The sequence below is a fragment of the Mustela nivalis genome (assembly GCF_964662115.1).
Source record: "Mustela nivalis genome assembly, chromosome: 13".
NCBI classification, from domain to species: domain Eukaryota; kingdom Metazoa; phylum Chordata; class Mammalia; order Carnivora; family Mustelidae; genus Mustela; species Mustela nivalis.
Window position 1 is genome coordinate 27,050,269 of NC_139032.1, and position 24,075 is coordinate 27,074,343.

General features: G+C 39.4%; 1 protein-coding gene across 10 annotated transcripts in view; it reads right to left on the bottom strand.

Moving 5' to 3' along the window:
- AGTPBP1 (ATP/GTP binding carboxypeptidase 1) overlaps positions 1 to 21,347 on the bottom strand; it is a 157,625-nt gene extending 136,278 nt beyond the window's left edge. For 2 of the 10 annotated variants that reach the window (XM_082696543.1, XM_082696540.1), the window contains exon 1: positions 21,096 to 21,310. The gene's annotated coding sequence lies outside the window, so the exon portion shown is untranslated. Of the gene's footprint in view, positions 1 to 21,095 lie in introns of all 10 variants that reach the window. The other 8 variants (XM_082696534.1, XM_082696541.1, XM_082696538.1 and 5 more) reach the window with 8 other exon arrangements.
- Between the last annotated feature and the right edge of the window lie 2,728 nt (positions 21,348 to 24,075).

Genomic DNA, 24,075 nt, shown 5'->3' on the forward strand with positions numbered 1-24,075 from the left:
TAGCTAGAATTCTTTTTTTTTTTTTTTAAGATTTTGTTTATTTATTTGACAGAGATCACAAGTAGGCAGAGAGGCAGGCAGAGAGAGAGAGGGAAGCAGGGTCCCCGCCAAACAGAGAACCCGATGTGGGGCTCGAACCAAGGACACTGAGATCATGACCTGAGCCGAAGGCAGAGGCCCAACCCACTGAGCCACTCAGGTGGTGCCCCTGTTGCTAGAATTCTTTGAGAGCTCACCGTGGAGTGAATATTTCTTTCTCACTTTTGCGCACCAAGCCATGGCAGCATTCACAGTAACTAATGATTGTGTAGAAATCAGCCATATAGGAAATATCTGGATGGCTCAGTTGGTTAAGCATCTGCCTTCGGCTCAGGTCATGATCCCAGGGTCCTGGGACTGAGTCCCATGTCAGGCTCCTTGCTCAGTGAGGAGTCTGCTTCTCCCTCTCTCTCTGCTCCTCCTCCCTCCCACTCCTGCTTAGTTGATCTCACTCTCTCTCAAATAAAAAAAGCTTAAAAAAAAAAAAAACAGCCATATGGGACAGTGCACAGTAGGACCATGTTCATTTGGTTAGAGTCTGCCTTCAAAGTTGGAGGCTGCGTGGCACAGGAGTAGGATGGTAGACTGATGAACACCAGTTTCTCCCTTTCAAGTTACCTCCCCTAATCCAGTAAGATTAGCAATGAAGAATTGTATACTGTGAATCATTTCACTAAATGAGCAAAACAGGAGACATAAACACAAAGCCTCATCTTTACAGTGAAAACTACTTATCAGAGATGCCTGGGTGGCTCAGTCAGTGAAGCATCTGCCTTTGGCTCAGGTCACGATCCCACCGTCCTGGGACTGAGCCCTGCATGGGGCTCCCTGCTCAGCAGGGAGTCTGCTTCTCCCTCTCCCTCTGCCCCTCTCCCTTCCTGCCTTTTTCATGCCCTCTCTTTCAAATAAATAAAAATCTCAAAAAAAAAAAAAACTATCAATGGGCTGACAATTTTAATTGTCATATTCTGTTTTACATGGGCTGTGGAAAACCGCTTTTCAAGTGCAGCATGGCTCCAGGAATACTCAGAAAGCATGTAAATATAAATTACTGTCTTCTGACAAGTTAAAGATACTCAAAACAAACATGATAAACCTTTTGTTAAAAAAAAATTACAGGGAAAAGGCTGAGGTAACAAGTTATATAGTTAGCAGAAATTACTGAACAGAAAAGGGAAAGCCACCCAATTACAGAGACCTTAATGAGGCCAAAAGTTCTCTTATATAAGAAATATTTTTGTTTTTTAAGAAGCATCAAGAGCAAGGAAGAAATCATCTTACGTCAATTGAAAATGAAATCGGTGAATGGTTATTTCAAGTTCAACACAGAAAAGAAAACATTCAAAAGAAAACAAAAGTTTAATACGAGAGATAAACTTCATTCTTTCAGTTTTAAAAAATAACTATTTGGGGGCACCTGGATGGCTCATCACTGAGTATCCATCTTCAGCTCAAGTCATGATCCCCAGGTCCTGGGATGGAACCCCAGCTTGGGCTCCCTGCTCAGTGGGAAGCCTGCTTCTCCCTCTCCCTCTGCCCCTGCTTGTGTTCCCTCTCTCGCTGTGTCTCTCTATGTCAAATAAATAAAAATATTTTTAAAAATCTTAAAAAAAAACCCTATTTTATTGTATAAAGACTTTTCACAAAAAATCAACACATAATCATTTGGAACTTCTGGACCTATATTTGAACCTCATGAAGTTAGTAAAGGAAAAAAAAAAAGATTGTGTTTCTTCCATTTTCTGGTATAAATTATGTCTTAGGCTCTATTTTTATTAATAGTATTTTGACTTGGGGCGCCTGGGTGGCTCAGTGGGTTGAGCCGCTGCCTTCGGCTCAGGTCATGATCTCAGGGTCCTGGAATCGAGTCCCGCATCGGGCTCTCTGCTCAGCGGGGAGCCTGCTTCCTCCTCTCTCTCTGCCTGCCTCTCTGCCTACTTGTAATCTCTCTCTGTCAAATAAATAAATAAAAATCTTAAAAAAAATAGTATTTTGACTTATGGCTTTTTGTAGCTTTGCTATTTGACACTGTTAATGTTCACATTGTAAAAAACATTAATTAGAATCAACTTAGAGTGGTATTGGCAAAAAAAAAAAAAAAAACAGAAAAGCAGACCAACAGAATGTACATTAAAGTCTAGAAATAAATGCACACATCGATAGCCAGGTGACTTTTGGCAAGGGTACCAAGTCTACTCAATGGAGAAAGAATACTAGCATACCTCAGAGATACTGCAAATTCAGTTACAGACCACTGTAATGAAGCAATTATCACAACAAAGTAAGTGAAATGACTTTTTTAGTTTCCAGTGCATATAAAAGTTATGTCTTCACTATACTGACAATCTATTAAGTGTGTAATAGCGTAATGTCTAAAAATAACAATATGCCTACCTTAATTAACAAGTACTTTATTGTTAAAAAGTGTTAACCATCCTCTAAGCTTTCATCAAGTCATTATCACTGATCGCAGATCACCATAACAAATAATGAAAAAGCCTGAAATGTGAGAATTACCAAAATGTAACATACAAAGTGCTCATACAAAGTGAGCAAATGCTTTTGAAAAAAGGTACCAACAGTGTTGCCAGATGCAGCATTGCCACAAAATTTCAATTTGTAAAAAACACACATATCTGCAAAATGTAACAAAGTGAAGCATACTAAAATGAGGTATGCCTGTAGTCCCTGCTGCTGCTGGGACAAATGGATTTCCACATGTAACAGAATGAAGCTGGTACTCAAAACCATGTTATAAAAATTAACTGAAAATGGATCAATGACCCAAATATCAGTGCTAAAACTTAGAAAACATAGAGGTAAATCTGCATGACCTTGGATTTGGAAAGAGATTCTCAGTGACGGCAACAAAAACACAAGCAAGAAAAAAGAAGACGAAGTGGGCTTCAAAATTAAAAACTTTTATGCATCAAAAGGACATTATCAAGAAAGTGAAAAACAAACAGAATGGAAGAAAATATTTGCAAATCATTTATCTGATAAGAGTTTAATAGCCAAATATATAAAGAATTCCTACAATTCAACAACCAAAAGATAATTCACTTTAAAAATGAGCAAAGGACTTGAGGGGCACCTGGCTGACTCAGTTGGTAGAGCACGCAATTCAGGGTTCTGAGTTCAAGCGCCATGGTTACTTAAAATAAAATCTTTTTTATTAAAAAAAGATTACTTTTTTTAAGTAATTTTTAAAGTAAGAGGTTACTTAAAAATAAAATCTTTTTTTTTTTTTTTTAATGAGCAAAGGGGGACACCTGGGTGGCTCAGATGGTTAAGCATCTGCCATCGGCTCAGATCATGATCCCAGGGTCCTGGGATAGAGTCCCACATTGGGCTCCCTGCTGGGTGGAGAGCCTACTTCTCCCTCTTCCTCTCCTGCTCCCCCTGCTTGTGCTCCCTTGCTCTCTCTATTAAATAAATAAAATCTTTTTTAAAAATGAGCAAAGGAAACTTGAACAGACATTTCTCCAAAGAAAATATTCAAATGACCTATAAAGCACATGAAAAGATGCCCAACATCATTACAGTCATTAAAGAAATGCAAAGCAAAATCACATGTATTACTTCATACCAACTAGCATGTCTATAATTTTAAAAACGGTAAATAAGTGTTGAAAATGTACATAAACTAAAACCCTCACTTGTTGCTGGTGGGAACATAAAATGGTGTAACCACTGTAAAAAACAGTTTGGCAGTTCCCTCAGAAATCTAAATATAGAACACCCAGGAATTCTACTCCTAAGTATATACCCCCAAAGAACTGAAAACAGGGACCCGAACAGATAATTGCACATTAGTGTTGGTAGAAACATTATTCACAATAGCCAAAGACAAAAAACAATTTAAGTGTCCACTAACAGATGAACAGACAAAATGTGGTATATACAGACAATGGAATGCTGTTTGGCCATAAAAAGGAATGAAGTTCTGACATACACTATAATATGAACCTTGAAAACATTATGTCATAGTGAAATAAACCAGAAACAAAACATCAAATACATGTTTCCACCTATATGAAATATCTAGAATGGGCAAATTCTAGGTATATTAGAAGTTTACCAAGGGCTGAAGGCAAAAGGGAAATAGGGAGTCACAGTATATCAATAATTACAGAATGTAAGTTTGCACTGACAAAAAACTTTGGAAATCGTAGTGATGGCTGCACAACTTTGTGAATGTAATTAAAATTAATGCTACTGAGTCAGAGGTTTAAAAATGAGTACAATGGCAAATTTTAAGTTAGGTATGTTTTTGTCGTTGTTTTTAAAGATTTTATTTATTTATTTATTTGACACAGAGAGAAAGAGCACAAGCAGGACGAGTGGCAGGTGGACAGAGGGAGAGGGAGAAGCAGGCTTCCTGAGGAGCACAGAGCCCACCACGGGGCTCGACCCCAGCACTCTGGGATCATGACTGGAGCCTAAGACAAATGCTTAACCAACTGAGCCACCCAGGTGCTCCAATGTTAGATACGTTTTACCACAATAGAAAAATTATTAAAATTGGCTTACATTATTTATTTAAATTAAGCCCATCAAGCCTATCTTTATTTTTTTAAGATTTTATTCATTTATTTGAGAGAGAGAGAGAGCATGAGCAGCAGGGAGAGGCAGAGAAAGAAGGAGAAGCAGACTCTCTGTTGAGCACGGAGCCTGACACAGGGTTCATTCCCAGGACCTCACTATCTAAGCCAAAGGCAGATGCTTAACCAACTGAGTCACCCAGGTACTCCAAGCCTATCTTTAAAAAAACTGAATCCCATTTTAGCTGAAGTCAGTTATTTAATAGAAATTTACTGGGGTGCCTGGGTGGCTCAGTCGTAAGCACCTGCCTTCAGATCAGGTCGTGATCCCAGGGTCCTGGGATTGAGCCCTGCATCATCGGCCCCCTGCTCGGTGGGGAGCCTGCTTCTCTCTCTCCCACTCCCCCTGCCTGTATTCTCTCTCTATCTGTCAAATAAGTAAAATCTTCATAAATAAATAAATAAAGTATATAGCACTAGGCCATAAATTTTACCCTTTCAAAAAAAAAAAAAATTATAGGGCGCCTGGGTGGCTCAGTGGGTTAAGCCGCTGCCTTCGGCTCAGGTCATGATCTCAGGGTCCTGGGATCGAGTCCCACATCGGGCTCTCTGCTCAGCAGGGGGCCTGCTTCCCTTCCTCTCTCTCTGTGATCTCTTCCCTTCCTCTCTCCTACTGTGATCTCTCTCTGTCAAATAAATAAATAAAATCTTAAAAAAAAAATTATATTTACCATATGAGATTTTAAAATTCATAAAAAGGAAAAAACATTAGTTCCCAGAATGGTAAGATAAGTTTGACCACCTACCTGCTTCTCATGTAAGGTTCATTAAAAGTTTTTTGGGTGTGCTTCAAATAAAGAAAAATAAAACTACTCTTATATATATATATCATATACCTAAGCCATAATTTATTAATATCTTGTATAGTAAAAATCTGTGGTAAGACTCCTAGACCTACTTAAATAAAGTAAAAAATAAAGTGGGAATTTTCAGAAATGGAAAACCTGCTTCTCCTACCTGCATTATTAACTCACATTAGAGCTTATATCCTTTATGGGAATAGAGATTCACATGAAAGAGTAGACTAATCAAATGGCCAAAATAAACAAATACACAGTTTGGCAGTTCTCTTTCAAAAGGGCATTAACAATCATTACTGGAGTACTATCACACAGACCTAAAATTTCAAATGCTGTCCCACCAGCTTTGAGCCTCACAGTGCCCCAAAGGCATATGTATTCCCACCTAGCACAAAAGACTTCACCCAGCTAACTAGCTGAACCAGCTGCACTCCACTCAGTCAAGCTGTCAGGCCTGAGCATTATTCAAACTAATCATATCCTCCCATGAGGGCAACAGTCCTTCTTACTTCATCCTTTTGTTATTACAAAGCCTGCCAAGGCCTCTGTGACTGGTTCACTCTATTCCCAAGTGCAACCCCCATGAGACATGTGGTATCCTCCACTCCCCCGCTGTGAATATATGACTAATGAACTGTTGTTAATATCATCTGGTCAATGTCAGGTAGCAGCTATGTCACACTATTTAAGAGAGAAGATACCTCGTTCACCAATGAATAGGTGACCAAAAAACAATTATTGTATCTAAAACTTTCTCTTTACACTAATATCACAGCTGTAAATGTTCTAATTTTTATGAAGGAATTCCCTGAGACCTGAAAATTATTTCACAGATCTTACAGGGTATAAAGAAAGAAGCCAATACGCAGGGCTGGTGCAGACCACAACAGGTACTGGTCCACTGTGGATCTACAGCTATACAGAAGGACAATCCTGACTACCATGGCCTCCTGACCAGCACAGTTTCCTGATTTTATTATTTTTTTTAATAAAGAAAAAATTCAGTTTCTTCAACTGTTTATGATACAGGACACAAAAGGCAAAGTGTTTCACATTAAGATTTCACTTTCAACTCCCTGGAATGTTCATTTCTTTGGCTAATAGGAGACACTAGACACAAGAGGCAGGCCATGCTCAGGCAACTGAAATGAACATAAGGAAGGGGCAATGCTAACAACATCATCCTCGAAGGGAGGGGCACACAGGACTGTTGGTCACATGCCATTTTCTGGAACAAAGGAGCACCACCTCTGGATGCTCATGCCATCCTGGGCCTCAGTCATCCCCACCACACAGGTACAGCCTGCAGGCAGCTGCCTTAAGTGTCTTGCTGGGTACAGTAGTACAAGAACTTGCCATACTTTCTCTTGAACTCAGACCTAATTTTCAACACATCCATTTCACTGTGAGAGATACCAGGACTCTAATCAGGACTTTATCGGGGCACCTGGCTGGCTCAGTCAGTAGAGCACGTGACTCCTGATCTCGGGGTCAGGAGTCTGAGCCCCACGTTTGGTGCAGAGATAACTTTAAAAAAAATTTTTTTTAAGACTTAATTAGGACTTTGTCACGAGTCCCCTTGTCATTCTTGGAATCATACAGTTGGTCAGCAAAGTTTAAGGGCTTGCTCTGAATGCTCTGGAACAGGTTCAGGAAAGCACTTTCCAGGTCTCCTTTGCCCTCCTTTTTGATGCTCTCCAGCATGTCATAAGGATTCAGGAAAAGATTATTCAAAGTATCATTTATGTACTCTTACCAAGTAAATGCATTATTAGAAGTGAGAGTTTGGAGAGAAGGGAGTTGAGGGAAATTGGAAGGGGAGGTGAACCATGAGAGACTATGGACTCTGAAAAAAAATCTGAGGGTTTTGAAGAGGGGGGAGTGGGAGGTTGGGGGAACCAGGTGGTGGGTATTGGAGAGGGCACAGATTGCATGGAGCACTGGGTGTGGTGCAAAAACAATGAATACTGTTATGCTGAAAATAAATAAAAAATTTCAAAAAAAAAAAGTGAGAGTGTGGAACATGTATTCTCAGATTAACTTTCTTTCTTTTGACAGAATAATTAATTTGTAAAAGAACAAGTGAAAATTACAGTAAATCTTGACTTCTACAAGGTCTTGGAATAGTTTTCTTATTACATCTTTCAGACTCCAAGGTCCTTGAGTGCAGGGGATTAATTAAGTTTCATTTGTCTTTGGGTCCCCCAATGCCAGGAACAGTTCTCAGTAGTTTGCTAAAGTCTGTGCTCCAGATAAACAAATACATTAACTGAATGAAGGATGCAGAAACAGGCTCAGATGCTGGTAATAACCGAGTGGTTACCGGTTAGACAGTCTTGCCTAAAAGATCCAGCCAATGGATCAATATCAAACTAGACAAATGAGAAGTTCAAACTGTGAAACAGGTAGAGGACGGTATCATTTTGTTTTGAAAATCACATATTTGCACGGAATAACAGAGAAAATGTTATTTCAGCAGGGAGTGTAAATTCGTATAGCTGTTGTAGAGGGCCATCAATATTAAGTGGAATTAAAAGTGTTACAGTTTATATCCCAACAATTTGACTCCTGAGTATGTATCTCTTCACAGATCCTTGAGGAGACAGAAATGAGAGCTTTTATCATAATGCTGTTTGTAGCCAAGGACAGCAAACAACACAAGGGCAGTACCTTAGACCTGGGCAAGAGAGGCCTCTGCTCTGGATCCTACACTTTAGAAGTCCTCACGTATCACAAAAAAACAAAAAGTGTATTTCATGAAGTACATATGGGCACCTTGGGCACCAACCTGGTACTTAAGGCTGGCACGGCCTGACCTGTAACCAACCGTACCTATACTCAGTTCTAATTCCTGTCTCTGCTCATTGCTGCAGTTGGTCAAAATGTTGGCAATAGTGACTGCAGCACACTTACAGTCTTAATGACTATTTCAGTGTTCAGAGGATCACACTCACTATCAAATTTGATGTACACTTTAACCAACCCATATGCACGTGGGGGTATGGAGGGGTCACCCTCTAAGTTGAGCTTGCAGAGAATTTCGTGAACAGGAGACACTTTGAAAGAAGCTGGGTCAGATGTCAAGAGCAGCAAGCATTCCCAGACGTGGAGGCAACAGCTTCCTAATTTTAAAACATCAGTGCAGATCTAGAAGCAATTTCATAGACAGGAAGTCTCTTAATCATAAAAGAGACAGTGTCTCCCTTGGTTTCTCAGTTTTAGGTAGGGAATTTGGGAGTTGTTGCTTACAGTGCAACCTAGAATCTCTTTTTCTACAAAGCTCCAAACAATTCTGTAAACCACTTAAAACCTGTGCCAGATATTGATGTATTGCCCCTCATCTCCAAATTCACCCTTTTTGCCTGCTCTGTGAAAATGGATTTGTGCCCTTAAAATATCTTCCTAGCCAGCTGGCAAGATATTAAGCTTTATCAAGAGGGCATTGGAAAGATACTGCAGAGGAAAAGGATTTTGCTTCCTGGCTTCAGGGTGTTCACGGCTGCAGCAGGCAAGGCCTCTCTGGGACCCATCCCTGCAACAAGGATGGCTTCTATAGCACCGGACTCCTGCAGCACGTGCAGCTTCTCCAACAGGAGTCTAAGCTGTTCTGTAGCAGGGTGCCTCTGGTGAGATATCTCCCTATAAACAGCCTTCCCTGGTACCCTAGAGGGCAAACCCTCAGCAAATTCCACTAGGGTTACACCACACCTACTTGCCTTGACCTTGCCCCTTCTGACCTTGACCTTGCCCTTTCCACCAAGTCTTCAGGGGAGGGAGGGGCTCACTCTATCTCAGCCCTGGGGGTAATAACTGGTCTCCATAACAGCTATTCCTCTATTTAGAGCTATCTTTATTTCTTGCTGATAAAGCCTTCAATTATCTAATCCCTGTTATAGCCAAAATATTTTTGCATTAATTTTTCCCTGTTAAATTACCATGTGGTTTCTATTTCCTGACTGGACCCAGACTGGTACATCCCAACAACTCTTTAAATTATTTAGTATCCTAAAATAAATAAACCCTCTCTGCTTAAGGTATCTAGAGTGAATTCTGTTCTCCACAACTCAGACTTCAATTTTCTTTTTCAATAAAGAATTTCGTGGGAAAAAAAATCATACAATGCCTTCAGAGATTAATCTATGACATCATTTTTTTAATTAGTAAGTGATAACAATTATGCATAGCCAGGGTTAAGAATGGCTTCTGGTGATTATCTTCCTAGGTCAGCCTATTAAATATTTTAATTGTAATAGTAACTCCATCTTAGAGTATTATCACTCCTGTTATGCTTAATCACTATTTAAAAACTTAACCTGCAATGAGATACCACTCCACACCCACTAGAATGGCTATAATAAAAAAATACAGACAATAACAAGCTTTAGCAAGAATGTGAGAAACTAGAACCCTCATACATTGCTGATGGCAATGTAAAATGGTACAGCTGCTTTGAAAACAATCCAGCAGGTCCTCAAAAGGTTAAACATAAAGTGACTGTGTGACTCAGCTATTTCATTTCTAAGTATATACCCAAAGAAAAGAAAACTTCTATCCACACAAATATTTGTACACAAATTTCACAGCAGCATTATTCATAACCAAAAAGTGGGAATAACCCAAATATCCACCAACCAATGAATGGATAGATAAAATGTGGTATAGCCATACAATACAATATTATTCAGTGATAAAAAGAAACAGTACTGATATGTATTACATGAATAAACTTTGAAAATATTATGCTAAGTAAAAGAAGCAAATCATGAAAGACCACATCATTATATGATTCCACTTTATATAATAGCATAAAATACCATTTATATGAAATACCCAGAACAGGTAAATCTATAGAGACAGAAAGTAGATTAATGGTTACCTAGGACTAGAAAAGAACGGCATGGAGGAGGGGACGTACTAGAAGGATGTGGAGTTTCTTTAGGGGGTAATAAAAATGCTCTAAAATTCACTGTGGTTATAGTTGTGATGTGGGAAACAAAGGTAGAAGGAAATGTAAATAAAAGTATAATTATAATTATAACGGGCAGCCCACTGACAAATACTTGGGATACGCAGAGTATAAGATTCCTCCAAGATCCTGTGAGTCTTCTTCAGCCTATGAAAGTCATTTTGGAACTTCCCTCATCTTTACTCCCCCCACAACCCCAAGGTGTATAATCAGCTGCTCCTCCCAATCCCCCAGGGCATCAGGGAGCCACAGCAGGGAGTCAAAGCAGGTAGCAGCAGCAATTCATTCAGCCCATGGGTCCTGTCCCTGAGCTTTAACAAAACCACCATTTTGCACCAAAGACACATGTCAAGAATTCTTTCTTGGACATCAACTCCAGACCCCACCAACACCAACATTCCAAAAACTACATCAGTTGCACAACCCTGTGAATGTACTAAAGGGCAGTGAACTGCATATTATAAAGTGAAAATTGACAGTATGTGAGTTTTAGCTCAATAAAACTGTTAAAAAGAAAACAAAAACAAGAACTTAGTCTCTGCTAGAACCTTCTAATTCAACCCAACCTTAAATTAGGGTCAAGGGTTTACACCCTCTGTAGTTCAGCACCTGATTCCCATAATAAAATATATCCTTTTACACTAAAGCAAAACTATTGACCCACCTGGGTCATTAGAAAATGTATTCTAAGTTATTCATCCAGCAGACTAAAAAAAACAAAAACAAAAACAACAACAACAAAAAAAAAAAAAAAACACTGGCACCTGTGTGGCACAATCTTAAGCAGTCTGCCTTTGGCTCAGGTCACGATCCTGGGGTCCTGGGGTAGAGCCCCATGTAGGGCTCCCTGCTCCGCGGAAAACCTGTTTCTCCCTCTCCCACTCCCCCACTCCCCCTGCTTGTATTCCCTCTCTTGCTGTCTCTCTCTGTCAAATTAATAAAATCTTAAAAAACAACAAATAAAAAAAACCTTCTGTGCTATACATAAAAATTCACAGTATACATTTCCCTAAGTGGGAGGAAAGAATTTATGAGTTGACTTTTATATATCTAAAGATGGCTTGAACTAGAATTATATATATACTACTAATCTTTACATCCATAAGCATTATCTTACTCTAAATCACTATTACTGAGGTATACATTTTCATCCAGTTACCTTATTCATGTGTCATTCACAACACAGGATTGGGGCAAACACAGACACCGAGGCACTCAAAAATCCACATAAAATTTTTGACTCCCCCCAAATTTCACTATGAACAGCCTACTATTGATCAGAAATCTTAACAATAATGTAAACAATAACACATATTTTGTGTTGTATATATTATATACTGTACTGTCACAATAACGTAATACATATTTTGCATTCAATGTATTATATACTGGATTCTTATAGTAAGCTAAAAAATTTTAATAAAATCGTATGGAACAGAAAATATGTTTACAGTACTGTATTAACCAAAAAAATATGTGGATAAGTAGACTCACACAGTTCAAACCCATGTTATGGGTCAACTGTAGTTTATGAATGTTTTAACCCAATCTGCAAACAGACAACTTTATTTCACCTACATTATCATTAATTTTACAAAAAAACTGTGGGTAAGAGTAAAGCTGTAAAAATTATACCTTTTACCTTTCTTTATCAGGCATCCTCATTAAAAACACAAGTTTGGATAGTTCACACACTATGCCACAAAGATGTTTCAGCACTTACGGAAGGTCTAATTTGCTATGAGATGTTTTAATTATACTACAAATAATAAGGTTTTACTGTTTGGGGAGAAGGATTACACCACACTTAGATCTAACTAACAGTAATAATTTATTTAATATGATGCTTCCCTCAGCTCAGATTCCAACTATTTTTAGACTTAAACAAATGCCAAATTTTCTAAGTATCAAATATCAAATAGGTGATATCTGAAATTAAAATTCTTTCCTTGAAACACACATTTTCCTTGTCCCTAACCTATGACTGACTCATCAAAATGGTTCGTTTTTTAAGTATCACAGCCGAAGTCAGCTCCAACAAAAATCAAAATATACAGGATATGAGGAACTCAAAAAGTCATAAGGCATATAAAAAATAGCAAGATGATAAAAGCTCCTCCTTACCAGTAATCACTGCAAATGTAAATGGATTAAAACCTCCAATGAAAAGGCAGAGAATGGCAAATGGATTTAAAAATACAATCCAAAAAATTTGTTCTCTACAAGAAACTCATTTAGATATAAAGGCACAAATAGGTTGAAAGTAAAAAGACAGAAAAAGATATTCCATGCAAATAATAACCAAAAGCAATAAGGGGTAGCTATACTAACATCAGACAAAATAACTTCAAATTTTAAAAGATTACAAGAGACAAAAGAGGACACTAATTATTAATAAATGGTTCAAGAGGGCAAGAAGATATAACAATTACAAACATTCACATACCTAATAACGGAGCACCAAAATACAATAAGCAAAAATTGACAAAATTAAAGGGAAAAATCGTTTTATAGTAATTGTTGGGGACTTCAATACCCACTGTCAGTAATAAATAGAACAACCAGACATAAGACTAATAAGTAAACAGAGGACCTGAACAACACTATAAACCAACTATTGTTTATATGACCAACAGTCGGATATAAAACGCTACCAAACAACAGAATATGTTCTCAAATGCACATGGGACATTCTCCAGGATAGATCATCTTTTAGGCCACAAATTAGGTCTCAACAGATTCTAAGAGATAGGTATTATACAAAGTATCTTCTCCAACCACAACAGAATGAAGTTAGAAATAAATAAGAAAAAGAAAACTGGAAAATTCACAAATTTGTGGAAATTAAACACACTCTTTAATCACAGGTCGAAGAAAAAAATCAAGGCAAATGAGACAAATGAAAATAAAACATACCAAAATTTATGGGATACAGAGAAAGCAGTGCTAGGAAGTTAGTTTACAACTATAAACACTTACATTTAAACATTTAAAAAAAAAAAAGTAAAGTTTTAAAAAGGGTGGGCGTGCACCTGGGTGGCTCAATCAGTTAAACATCAGCCTTAGGCTCAGGTCATGATCCCAGGGTCCTGCGATCGAGCCAGGCATCATGCTCCCTCTCCCTCTCCCCTGCTCATCCCCTCCCTTGCTCTCGCTCTCACTCTCTATCTCAAATAAATTAAAAAAATAAATAAAGATCTCAAATGAACAACCTAACTTTACAAATTAAGGAACTAGAAAAAGCAGAACACAAAGCTAGTAGAACGAAGAAAATAATAATTAGAGCAGAGATAAATAAAATAGAGAATAGAAAAATAGAGAAAATTATCAAATAAAAAAATTGGTTCTTTATAAAGATAAATGAAATTAATAAACCTTTATTAAACATAAGAAAAAAACAGAAGACTCAGATTATTAAAATCAGGAAAGCATGTGAAGACACTGATTCTACAGAAATATAAAGGATTTTAAGTGAATAGTATGAAAAATTGTGCACCAACAGAGAACCTAAATGAAACTGACAAATTCCTATACACACAAAACGTACCAAAACTGAACAAAAAGAAACAGAAAATCTGAATAAATTCCTAACTATTAAGGAGACTGGATGAGTAATCAAAAACTTTCCAAAAAGAAAAGCCCCAGATTTGATTGTTTCACTCGTGAATTATACAAAACATTTAAAGAACATCAATCCTAATTCTTCCAAATAACTTAAGAGAATACTCCCTAACTAATTCTATGAGGCCAACACTGCCCTGATACCAAAGCTGAACAGAGAAATTACAAGAAAACTACAGATCAATATCCTTTCTGATCACTGATGTACAAAATAGCAGCAAACCAAATTCGGCAGCATGAAAGCAAATCAAAACCACCATGTGAGGGGCGCCTGGGTGGCTCAGTTGGTTAAGCAGCTGCCTTCGGCTCAGGTCATGATCCCAGCGTCCTGGGATCGAGTCCCACATCGGGCTCCTTGCTCGGCAGGGAGCCTGCTTCTCCCTCTGCCTCTGCTTGCCATTCTGTCTGCCTGTGCTCGCTCTCTCTCCCTCTCTCTCTCTGATGAATAAATAAAATCTTTAAAAAAAAAAAAAAAAACCACCATGTGATACCTACCACGTCACATCCATTAGAATGACTGCACAAACCACCCCACCTCCCACCCAGTCCCCGCCCAAGAGAAAGACCAATCACACAGAAAACAAATGTTTACAAGGATGTGGAGAAACTGGAACCCTCATACACTGTTGGTATGAATGTAAAATGGTGCAGCTGCTATGCAAACAGTAGGGTTGTGACACAGGAACTTAAAATAGAATTACCATATGACCCAGCAATTCCACTTCTGAATATGTACCCAAAAGAACTGAAAGCAGGGTCTTGAAGAAGTATTTGTACACCCATGTACAAAGCAGTGTTAGTCACAATGGCCAAAGGTTACTGAAACAGCCCAAGGGCACAATGACAGATGAAGTGGTATATACAAACAATGGAACATTATTCAGCTCTAAAAAGAAAGAAATTCTGATGAATCTTGAAGACAATGCTAAATGAAACAGCCAGTCACAAAAGGGCAAATACTATGAATCTACTCATAAAAGGTACTTAAAGCCATCAAATTCATAAAGACAGAAAGTAGAATGGTGATTGTCAGAGGCTACAGGAAGAAGAAAATGAGGAGTTATTGCTTAATGGATACAAAGTTTCAGTTCTGCAAGACAAAAAGATCTGAAGATGGACAGTGTGATGGTTGCACAACCATCTTAATGCTAATAAACTAAACACTTAAAAATGTTTAAATGATAATTTTTATATTATATATATATACAGCCATAATTTTTAAAGTAAATTTTTAAAAATCAAAATATGAACCAAAAATATGAATATAAATCAATGTTAAGAATTGGGAAAAATAAGTTTCAAATAAAAACACAAATTATAATTGGTAAAACAGAATTAACAAATGAAAAAGACATTCTCAACAGGCAAAGAAAAAAATCCAGACTTCTAGAGTTGTAGGAAGCTTCAAAGATCATCTGGGAGTCAAATTCTCTTACTTTGCAAATAGAGAAGCTCATCACAGAGGTTTGCTATCTTGCATTACCCATTATCACTTCTACCTACATGCAACTAGAAACTGTGCCTACAACAAATTAATAAATCTGGAGAATTCCCATCAAAAGTAGTATCCTTTTCAATTCATTAAACTCATTATATGTAGGCAGTGTTCACACTTTTATTACCGTTATTGCATCATAAATCTTCACAAACCTTATTACTTTTATTCCCCATGTTACCTATACCCTTAGAATCTTCGTAATCTTTTTTTTTTTTTTTTTAAGATTTTATTTATTTGTCAGAGACAGAGGGAGAGAGAGCGAGCAAGCACAGGCAGACAGAGAGGCAGGCAGAGGCAGAGGGAGAAGCAGGCTCCCTGCCAAGCAAGGAGCCCCATGTGGGACTCGATCCCAGGACCCTGGGATCATGACCTGAGCCGAAGGCAGCTGCTTAACCAACTGAGCCACCCAGGCGTCCCGAATCTTCATAATCTTAAATCATTTTCTCCCTAAGGTAGGATGTGAGGCAAGGACAGCAAGTGCTGGGTACCTCTTCTTAGGATGGTTCATCCTCAGCATGAATTAGGTAAGAAATGAACAGAGATTAAGAAGGGAAGCTAAAATGCTTATTTTAGCTTAAGAGCTCAGTATCAGTTGAGATTTTCACACTGTGCCTTCACTATTTGTCTAATATGCAAGCCCCCCATATTAGATTTGAACATTTGTGTGGATACATAAATCCCAAATCTTTTTGTTTTTAGATAATCTAATTTCGATTACTAGTACTGTAGTTCTACTATACTAGTATATAATACTAATACTATAGTTCCCCCGTATCAGCACCTGACCAAAAGAAATCTCAAGAACCCTAAACTTCCTGTGAATAACCTCTATTGAGCCTTTAAAAAAAAAAAATTAATACAGCCTTTACTGGGGACCAAAAGTCTGAAGCAAAAACAGACTAGTGATTGTCACCACCACTTCCCTTCCTTATCAAGGTTTGGTAAGAATCAACTGATTTATACCAGAAGTCCTCAAAATGTGGTCCATAGTCCCCTCGGCACCTGATACCTTTTCAGGGGGTCCACAACGTCAATACTATTTTCATAGTAACACTAAAATATCATTAAACTTTTTAACTGTATACATTTATACTAATGGTACAAAAGCAATGATGTATAACATTTCTGGCATCTCGGAACAACTTCTGGTACTGGCAACAAACTGTACTATTAGTCATTATATTTTTCAACATCAAGTACCAGTTGCTATTTAAAAAAAAAAAAAAAAAAAAAGCCTTTTCACTTAAGAATGTCCTTCAAGGGGCACCTGAGTGGCTCAGTTGGTTAAGCAACCCTTCAGCTCAGATCATGATCCCAGGATCCTGGAATCCAGCCTGATGTTGGGCTCCCTACTAGGTGGGGTGTCTGCTTCTCTCTCTCTCTCTCTCTCTCTCTCTCTGTCCCTCCCCCTGCTTGTGAGTGCATGCTCAGTCTCTCTCTCTCTCTTGCTCTCTCTCAAATAAATAAAATATTTCAAAAAAAAAAAAAAACAGTAAAGATTAATTTTATATTCTCAGCCCTTGAATATATACCTTTACATCTTTTTAAATATTCTATGTGACAAAATGTTAAGTACACATGAAGCATTTCTGGCCACATACTGAATTACAATAGTTGATGGCTGTCTCAAGGTAAAGTACTTGCGTGACTGAACTAAGGGCTGACACTAGTCTCTTTTTTTCATGAAACACCATTTTTACTTGAAAGAATGACTACGATTATTCACACTTACGTATTTTGGCAGAGGTTCTCTCAGAGATGAACAAAATCTGCTTGTCACTTCTAGGAAACAACTGGCAGTCATATTTCTTGCCAATGATAAAATCTGCACTTTCAAGCAAAAATCAAATTTCTGGAAAACTCGTATCCACCATCAGTCATATCATGACCCGGACAGCTTCCCAATAATTTGTTTCTGATAAGTGGTAATATTAACAAATGTGATTTTTTAATAACATAGGAAATGTGTCAACATTTGGAAGATCTGCATAACTGAGCCAATACTTAAAAAGGACCACAGCATGATGCTACAAATTCAGGCATAGTTATGTAAGATCCATTCAAAGTTCAGACCAATCGATTTTAATGTAACACTATGAAAAAAGTCCATTGACATGATCTCAGATTCCACACTGCAAATAACTAAAAAACCAACACATGTTGAGTTGTGATGTTGTACCAAACAAGAAAATCCATTATTATCTGAAAAGGCTATTAAAATGCCTCCCTCTCTTTTACAGCCATTAGCTATGTAAGGTAGGATTTGTCTTTCTATATACTTCAAACCAAAAAACACTGCAAAAGACTAAATGCAGGAGTAGACAGAAGAATCCAGATGTTCCTATTAAACTAGACATTAGAGAAAAAAGTAAAACAAAACTGCTCTTCTCACTGCCTTATCTATTTTGAAAATACTTATTTTCAATAAAAATGTTTACATTAACAAATTACTGTCATATATAAGTAAATTAATAAAAGTCATACATATCTTTTTAATTATAAGACAATAACTACAGGCATAATCCACAAAAGCTCTTTGGGGTGCTCAGTAACTCTTAAGAATGGAAAAGGATCTGAAATCAAAAGTTTGAAAACAACTGATTTAAAGAACTGAGTATTAATATCAGATCCTTGCAAACAAAGAACAGTTAAGTACATAAAATCATTAATTTAAAAAAAAAAAAAAACCCTTCCTAGAAAAATTACATGAAAGCTGAAAAGGAATACAATGTCAAATCAAAACCAACCTCACTCTCTAACACCAATAAAGAAGAAAATAAAAGAATGCAAAGATAAAAGTGATTTTGTATGTCCTGGAAACATCATGCAATATCTTGATCAGATAAACTCATATATACCTATTAATAGTTAGATAACATTTTTGATAGCAGCACATCACAGTCACAGAAAACACACAGTCACAGAAACACACCATCACAAAGTCAAAAACAGGTGATTAAAATAGCAGTCATGACCACCAAGAGGGAGACAATCCAAGGTTCTGTCAGAAGGGACAAACAGGGATACTTCAGCACCTCTCCAGCAGCATCGCAGGGCACGCAGCTCCGGGTCTAGCTGTTCTATTTAAAACTAAATTACATGCTTCCAAGGCAAGATAGTGAGACTAAATTCTTATTTAGCCCCAAAGAAGCCAATGGGTCACCATGGAATTATTCTACAGTAATAATGCTCCATCAATCTTAAGTCCTTCTTCAGCTTATTAGACCCCTTGGAAGAGTGAGGAAAAGCAATAGCAGTAATATTTACTGAAAGATTACTACATGCCAGGCACTGTGCGCTAAGCACTTTATGTGCATTTAATATTCAAGATCTTCAGGGCATAACCATTATTACTCCCTTTTTGGAACTGAGAAGACTGAAGCACAAGAGGATAAATAACTTGCCTCAAGCAAAGCCAGGCTTCAAACCCAGCCAGGATGGCTACGAAGCCCAACGTCCTAGGCACTACACTACAGTACAAAGGCACAGTAACCAAGAACAACAGATAAAATTTAAAAGTCCGTGTTCACTCTAAACAACTTCTGTCATTCACATCAAGAGCCACCACCTAAGGAAGGCTCCCAACTTGCAGAGAGCTCTCTGACAGTTTCATCCATAACTACTGATAGACTGTTCAACTTCCAGGTACCGAAGGACCTTAAGCAAGAGTACATTTTGGAAGGTGAACACTGTGGAGATTTAGTGAAAACTCCAAAATGTAGAACCTAATACAAATTAGATAATTTCAAAAGTCTTCGATCTCTTTTCCCTCTGCTGTTGGAGATAAAAAAAAAAAACATTATTATATAATAGTCTAGCTAATCTGTTTCAAAGAGAATAATGCTTCAATGCAAGTCAACGGGGAAAGCTTCATAAAAATTGCTTCTACAAAAGCTTAAGTTACATTAAAACACTTAAATATTCTGCAGAGGAACTCCAAGTCCATCCCCTTCATTTCAAAGTTCAGGGTAAGACTGCAGTGCTAAGTGTAGAAGCAATTAAGGCAGAGTTTTGAGGTCATTAGAAATGAATCTATAGCTTCACTGCAGAACCTAACTCAAGCCAGGTGGAATGGGAAACTAAAGAAATCATATCACAATGAGAAAATAAGCAGTAGATAAGACATGGCTATCTCACAGCAATTACAGGACTAATGACAGCAATTATAGTAAATACTTACACATCTCCCGGAGTTTTGTTTGGTTTTGATTAGTATTTGGCACATGTTTTGAAATAGGTACTATTTAAAGTGCCTTAAATAAACTACTACTTTTCAGCTTACTGAACTGAAAACATTCCACTACACTATTACAAAAATAACTTTCTAGTTTTCTCAGGAAAAAAGACAATTTATAAGAAGAATTCAGAGGTTACTAAAGAAAGTGATAGAACTCGATTTACATAAAGATTACAACATGGACATAAAAGTGAAAATGAGTGATCAAGAAGACTGTTCATGTCCTTTCTCACTGCAAACTGTCATGCATTATAATTAAACACTGCCACAATTTTCAACACCTAAAGAAAAACAAAACACCCACAAGGAATTAACATTGCCAAAAAAAAAAAAAAAAAAAAAAAATCCGGTAAGTGTTACAACACATTATCATCAGCAGCGCTGGACCTTCAAGCTCTGAATTGAGCAAGCCATGTTAAAACAAGAAATGGCCTTGAAATTATCAACATTCATATCGATTATGCTAAGGTGTATTAAAAACTCCACTGTAAAATGGGTAAATGCCCAGGAAACCAACCGATTCAAAACTGCACTAGTACTAATACTAGCTCTAGTACTAATAAGAGGCTTAACCGGCACAAGCGGAAAACAACAGTAGAGACAAGCCTTTGCGCGGGGGTTGCAGAAGTCCTTGAATACTTGCAATGAAGAGCCCGCAACTCAGGAAGGCAGGCTGTAAGGAAACTCTGCACTGTCATCTAGGGCGATCTGATTCAGGTTCAAACCAAACCCAAAAGGCGACAAGTTGTAAACAGAGAACACACTTCAGGCCAAACCACCCCGTGAAAGGAAGCAAACCTAGCCACCGCCGAAATCACACAACACCAACCCCACTGCCAAGCAAGGCGCACCTAGACGGTGGGTGCCAGGGTGGGTGGGGAGGCAGGGCGCGCGCCCGCCCCCGGCCCGCCGCCCCTCGGCTCTGCTCCGAGCTGCAACGCGGCGACCGCCGCTCCCGGCCCCAGAGAAAGGGCAGGGCACCGGGGCTGCCTCTGCCCGAAAACTGCGTCGGCGACCCTCCGCCTGGGATTGAGGCGGGGGCCACCGAATGCCCGCAGGTGGGGGCGGGGTGGGGCGTTTTCCAAAAACCAGCCAAAGCCCCTAGCCATCAAGGGCTTCCCTCCAGCTCGGGTCCACTCGCCCCGAGAGACACGCGTTACACAACCTGTCAGGTGAGGGGCGGCGGGGTCCCAGAACGCAGACCGCGGCGGGCCCGGGGTCGCTCCTTCCCGCTTCTGCCGCCGCCGGGAGAGAGCGGAGGGCAGCGGGCGGGAAAGCCGCAGCCGAGAGGGGGCCGGCCCGGACGCACGGACGGTGGCGGGGCGCTCACCGGCTCAGGACGGGGCGCTGGCAAGGACTGAGCAGAGCCGCAGCACCCGGCTCGGCGTCGGCAGCGCCAGCGGCTGCTCTCTGGAAGAACGGCGGACTCCTCGCCGCCCGCCGCCCGGTGTTTTCATACAAACCCCGGTGGCAGGCGAGGCTGAGGCAGCGGAGGCTGAGGCTGAGGCGGCGGCGGCGGCGGAACCTGCCCGCATCCCGAGCAACGTCAGCGCGGCGCCCCGCCCACCGCACGCCGGGGGCCAGCGAGCTAGCGCGCGCCGGGCAAGGGAGGGCAGAGTGCGCGTGCGCGCGGGCCGTGTGGGCACGCGCTGGTGGGAGGGAGGGGCAGGCGCGGGCCTGAGCAAGGATGGGGCTCAGGGAGCGCGCGTGGGCAAAGAGGGAGCGTGCGCAGGAAGCGGGCAGGGCGCGCGCGCCGGCGTTTGGCGCTGTAGGGCGGGGAAGGCGCGGCCGGGGTCGGAGGAAAGCGATTGCACGCGCCGGGGGCCCTGAGCCTTCTGCCGGCGTCCAAACGAACCAATTCGGTTCGCGGGCGGCTTCCCACTTTCTGCAATTCATCTTCCTCAACGGTCCCAGTAAGAGCCTCCCCCCTTTTCCCGGAACTAAGCCGGCTCCCATCCCCACCACCATCAATCACCCCCCTCTTCGGAGGCTGATAGCTGCACTGGAGGAGCGGTTCTTAATTCCTCCACGTGGAATCAGCCCCTGGGGACCGTGGTAAAGCTCAGCCTTTTCCTGACCTCAAGCAGAGTCCATAAGAAGCAGCTGGAAGACCTGCAGTTACCACAGCTGTGCTCTCAGAACCCAAGGAAATTACACCTTATGGCCAAACCTCAATAAATTACAAGCCTGGAGCTGCGGAGAAAAAAAAAAAAAATAGCATGCTGATTTATTTTTTGCTTTGTCGTAATGTGCCTGCATAGAGTCACGAAAATGGTAATGTTAAATTAGCCCCTGAACGCAGAGTGTTTTTTTAATAAGAGCCTGAGTAATGTGTCAGAGAGATTGAATACTGATACACCCCCTTCTGTTTTGACTGCACATAAAGACACTATAATAGATTCTTAATAAATACTCAACATTTACTTTTTTCCAAGATCATAGATCATGTCTGCTGCTGTTTATACTAGCTGCTACAGAATGTAAAATTATTACAGCCAGATAGAGAAATAAATTGAGAGCTGTGATATTTTTGTTGTGTTTTCTTATCACCATGTTTAAACGAAATTAAACAGATGTGAAGGCAGTTCACAAGGTAATCTGAGGTGCACCACACATGCTTCTCACAGTATGCCCTTGAGAGATAGCTTGACTAGGATAAACAAGGGAAAGGGACTGCCATTTTATAAATGCCATAATTTCCATGGCTGTGAGTACCAAAAAGTTGATAACAGTATTTTAAGTAACTTTAAACAAGAGCCACCCCAGATCACATATCTGAAAAGCATATCTGACAACACCTAATTACCTAAGAATATTTAACATTTTACAGAAATCAAGTACATGTAATATACATAAGACTTTATTTAAAGAGTATCTTCCTTAATGAATCAACCTGCAATATATAAAGATACAGACATAAATGTGAATGTATGTGTACATAGAATTTGAATTCCACTTAAGCAAAGCATTGTTAGTGTGGTTTGATGGCCAGGATACAGGCCTGGTAGATTAATCTGCACAACTAAGGAAGAAGCAGAGCCACTCCCTGTCTGTCACCTTTTTCCACTATTTTATATGGTTTCCTTAACACACCTTGTTACAATGTATAAAACTAAATATAAATGATTGTTTGATTTAGATCAGAGTCTGATCATCTACTGATACTCATTTAACTCCCAATTCCTCAAGTCAGTCTAGCCACTGCCTTATAGGAATTCAATAAATGTTTGCTTTTTTAACTCTGGACTAGTCAGACAAAGAAAAATGAACAGTGGAGCCCAGCTATCTCTTTCTTCTCTTTTGCTTGTTTCCCTGCCTCCATCCAACTCTTGATTTTGGTTCAGGTCCTGATCTCTGTCTGGGTTATGAGGGGGAGCCCTGCGTCAGATTCTCTGCTGGGCATGGTGCCTGCTTAAGAGTCTCTCTCTCCCCCCCTTTCCTTATGCCCTTCTCCCCACTGCTATCCCTCTCAAAAAAAAAAAAAAAAAAAAAAAAAGTAACATCCAAATTGCAACAAATATTTGACAAAACTATATAAGCCCTAAGGTTTAGAACAGCCATGGACCCTCTCAAAGGTCTACAGCCATTTCCATCTTGAACCACAAATATTAAGAGCACAATCTTGATCATGAAGTTTCTGAAACATACCCAGGCCTCTGAAGTTCTAAGTCTGTTACAACTATTCAACATCAGTTAACATCAGTTAACAAAATCAGTTAACATCATACACCACATCAATAAAACAAAGGATAAAAAATCACTTGATCATCTTAATAGACATAAAAAAGCATTTGACAAGGACTATACCCCAACATAATAAAGGCCAGCTATGAAAAACCCAAAGCTAATACCATCCTCAACAGCAAAAAACTAAGAGCTTTCCCTCTAAGGTCAGGAATAAGAGAAAGATGTCCACTGTCACCACTTTTATTGAACATAGTACTAGAAGTCCTAGACATAGCAATCAGACAAGAAAAAGAAATGAGACATCCACATTGGTAAAGAAGTTAAACTGTCACTATTTGCAGACAACATAATACTATACACAGAAAATTCAAAAGATTCCACCGAAAATAAATAAATAAACTACTGGAAGTAATAAATGAATTTAGTAAAGTGGTTAATACATAGTCTTTCTTTCTTTCTTTCTTTCTTTCTTTCTTTTTTTTTTTTTGTTAGATTTTACTTATTTATTTGAGAGAGAAACAAGCAGGGTGGAGGGGCAGATGGAGAAGGAGAAGCAGACTCCCCAATGAGTATAGAGCCCAACACGGGGCTGGATCCCAGGACCCCAAGATCATGGCCTGGGC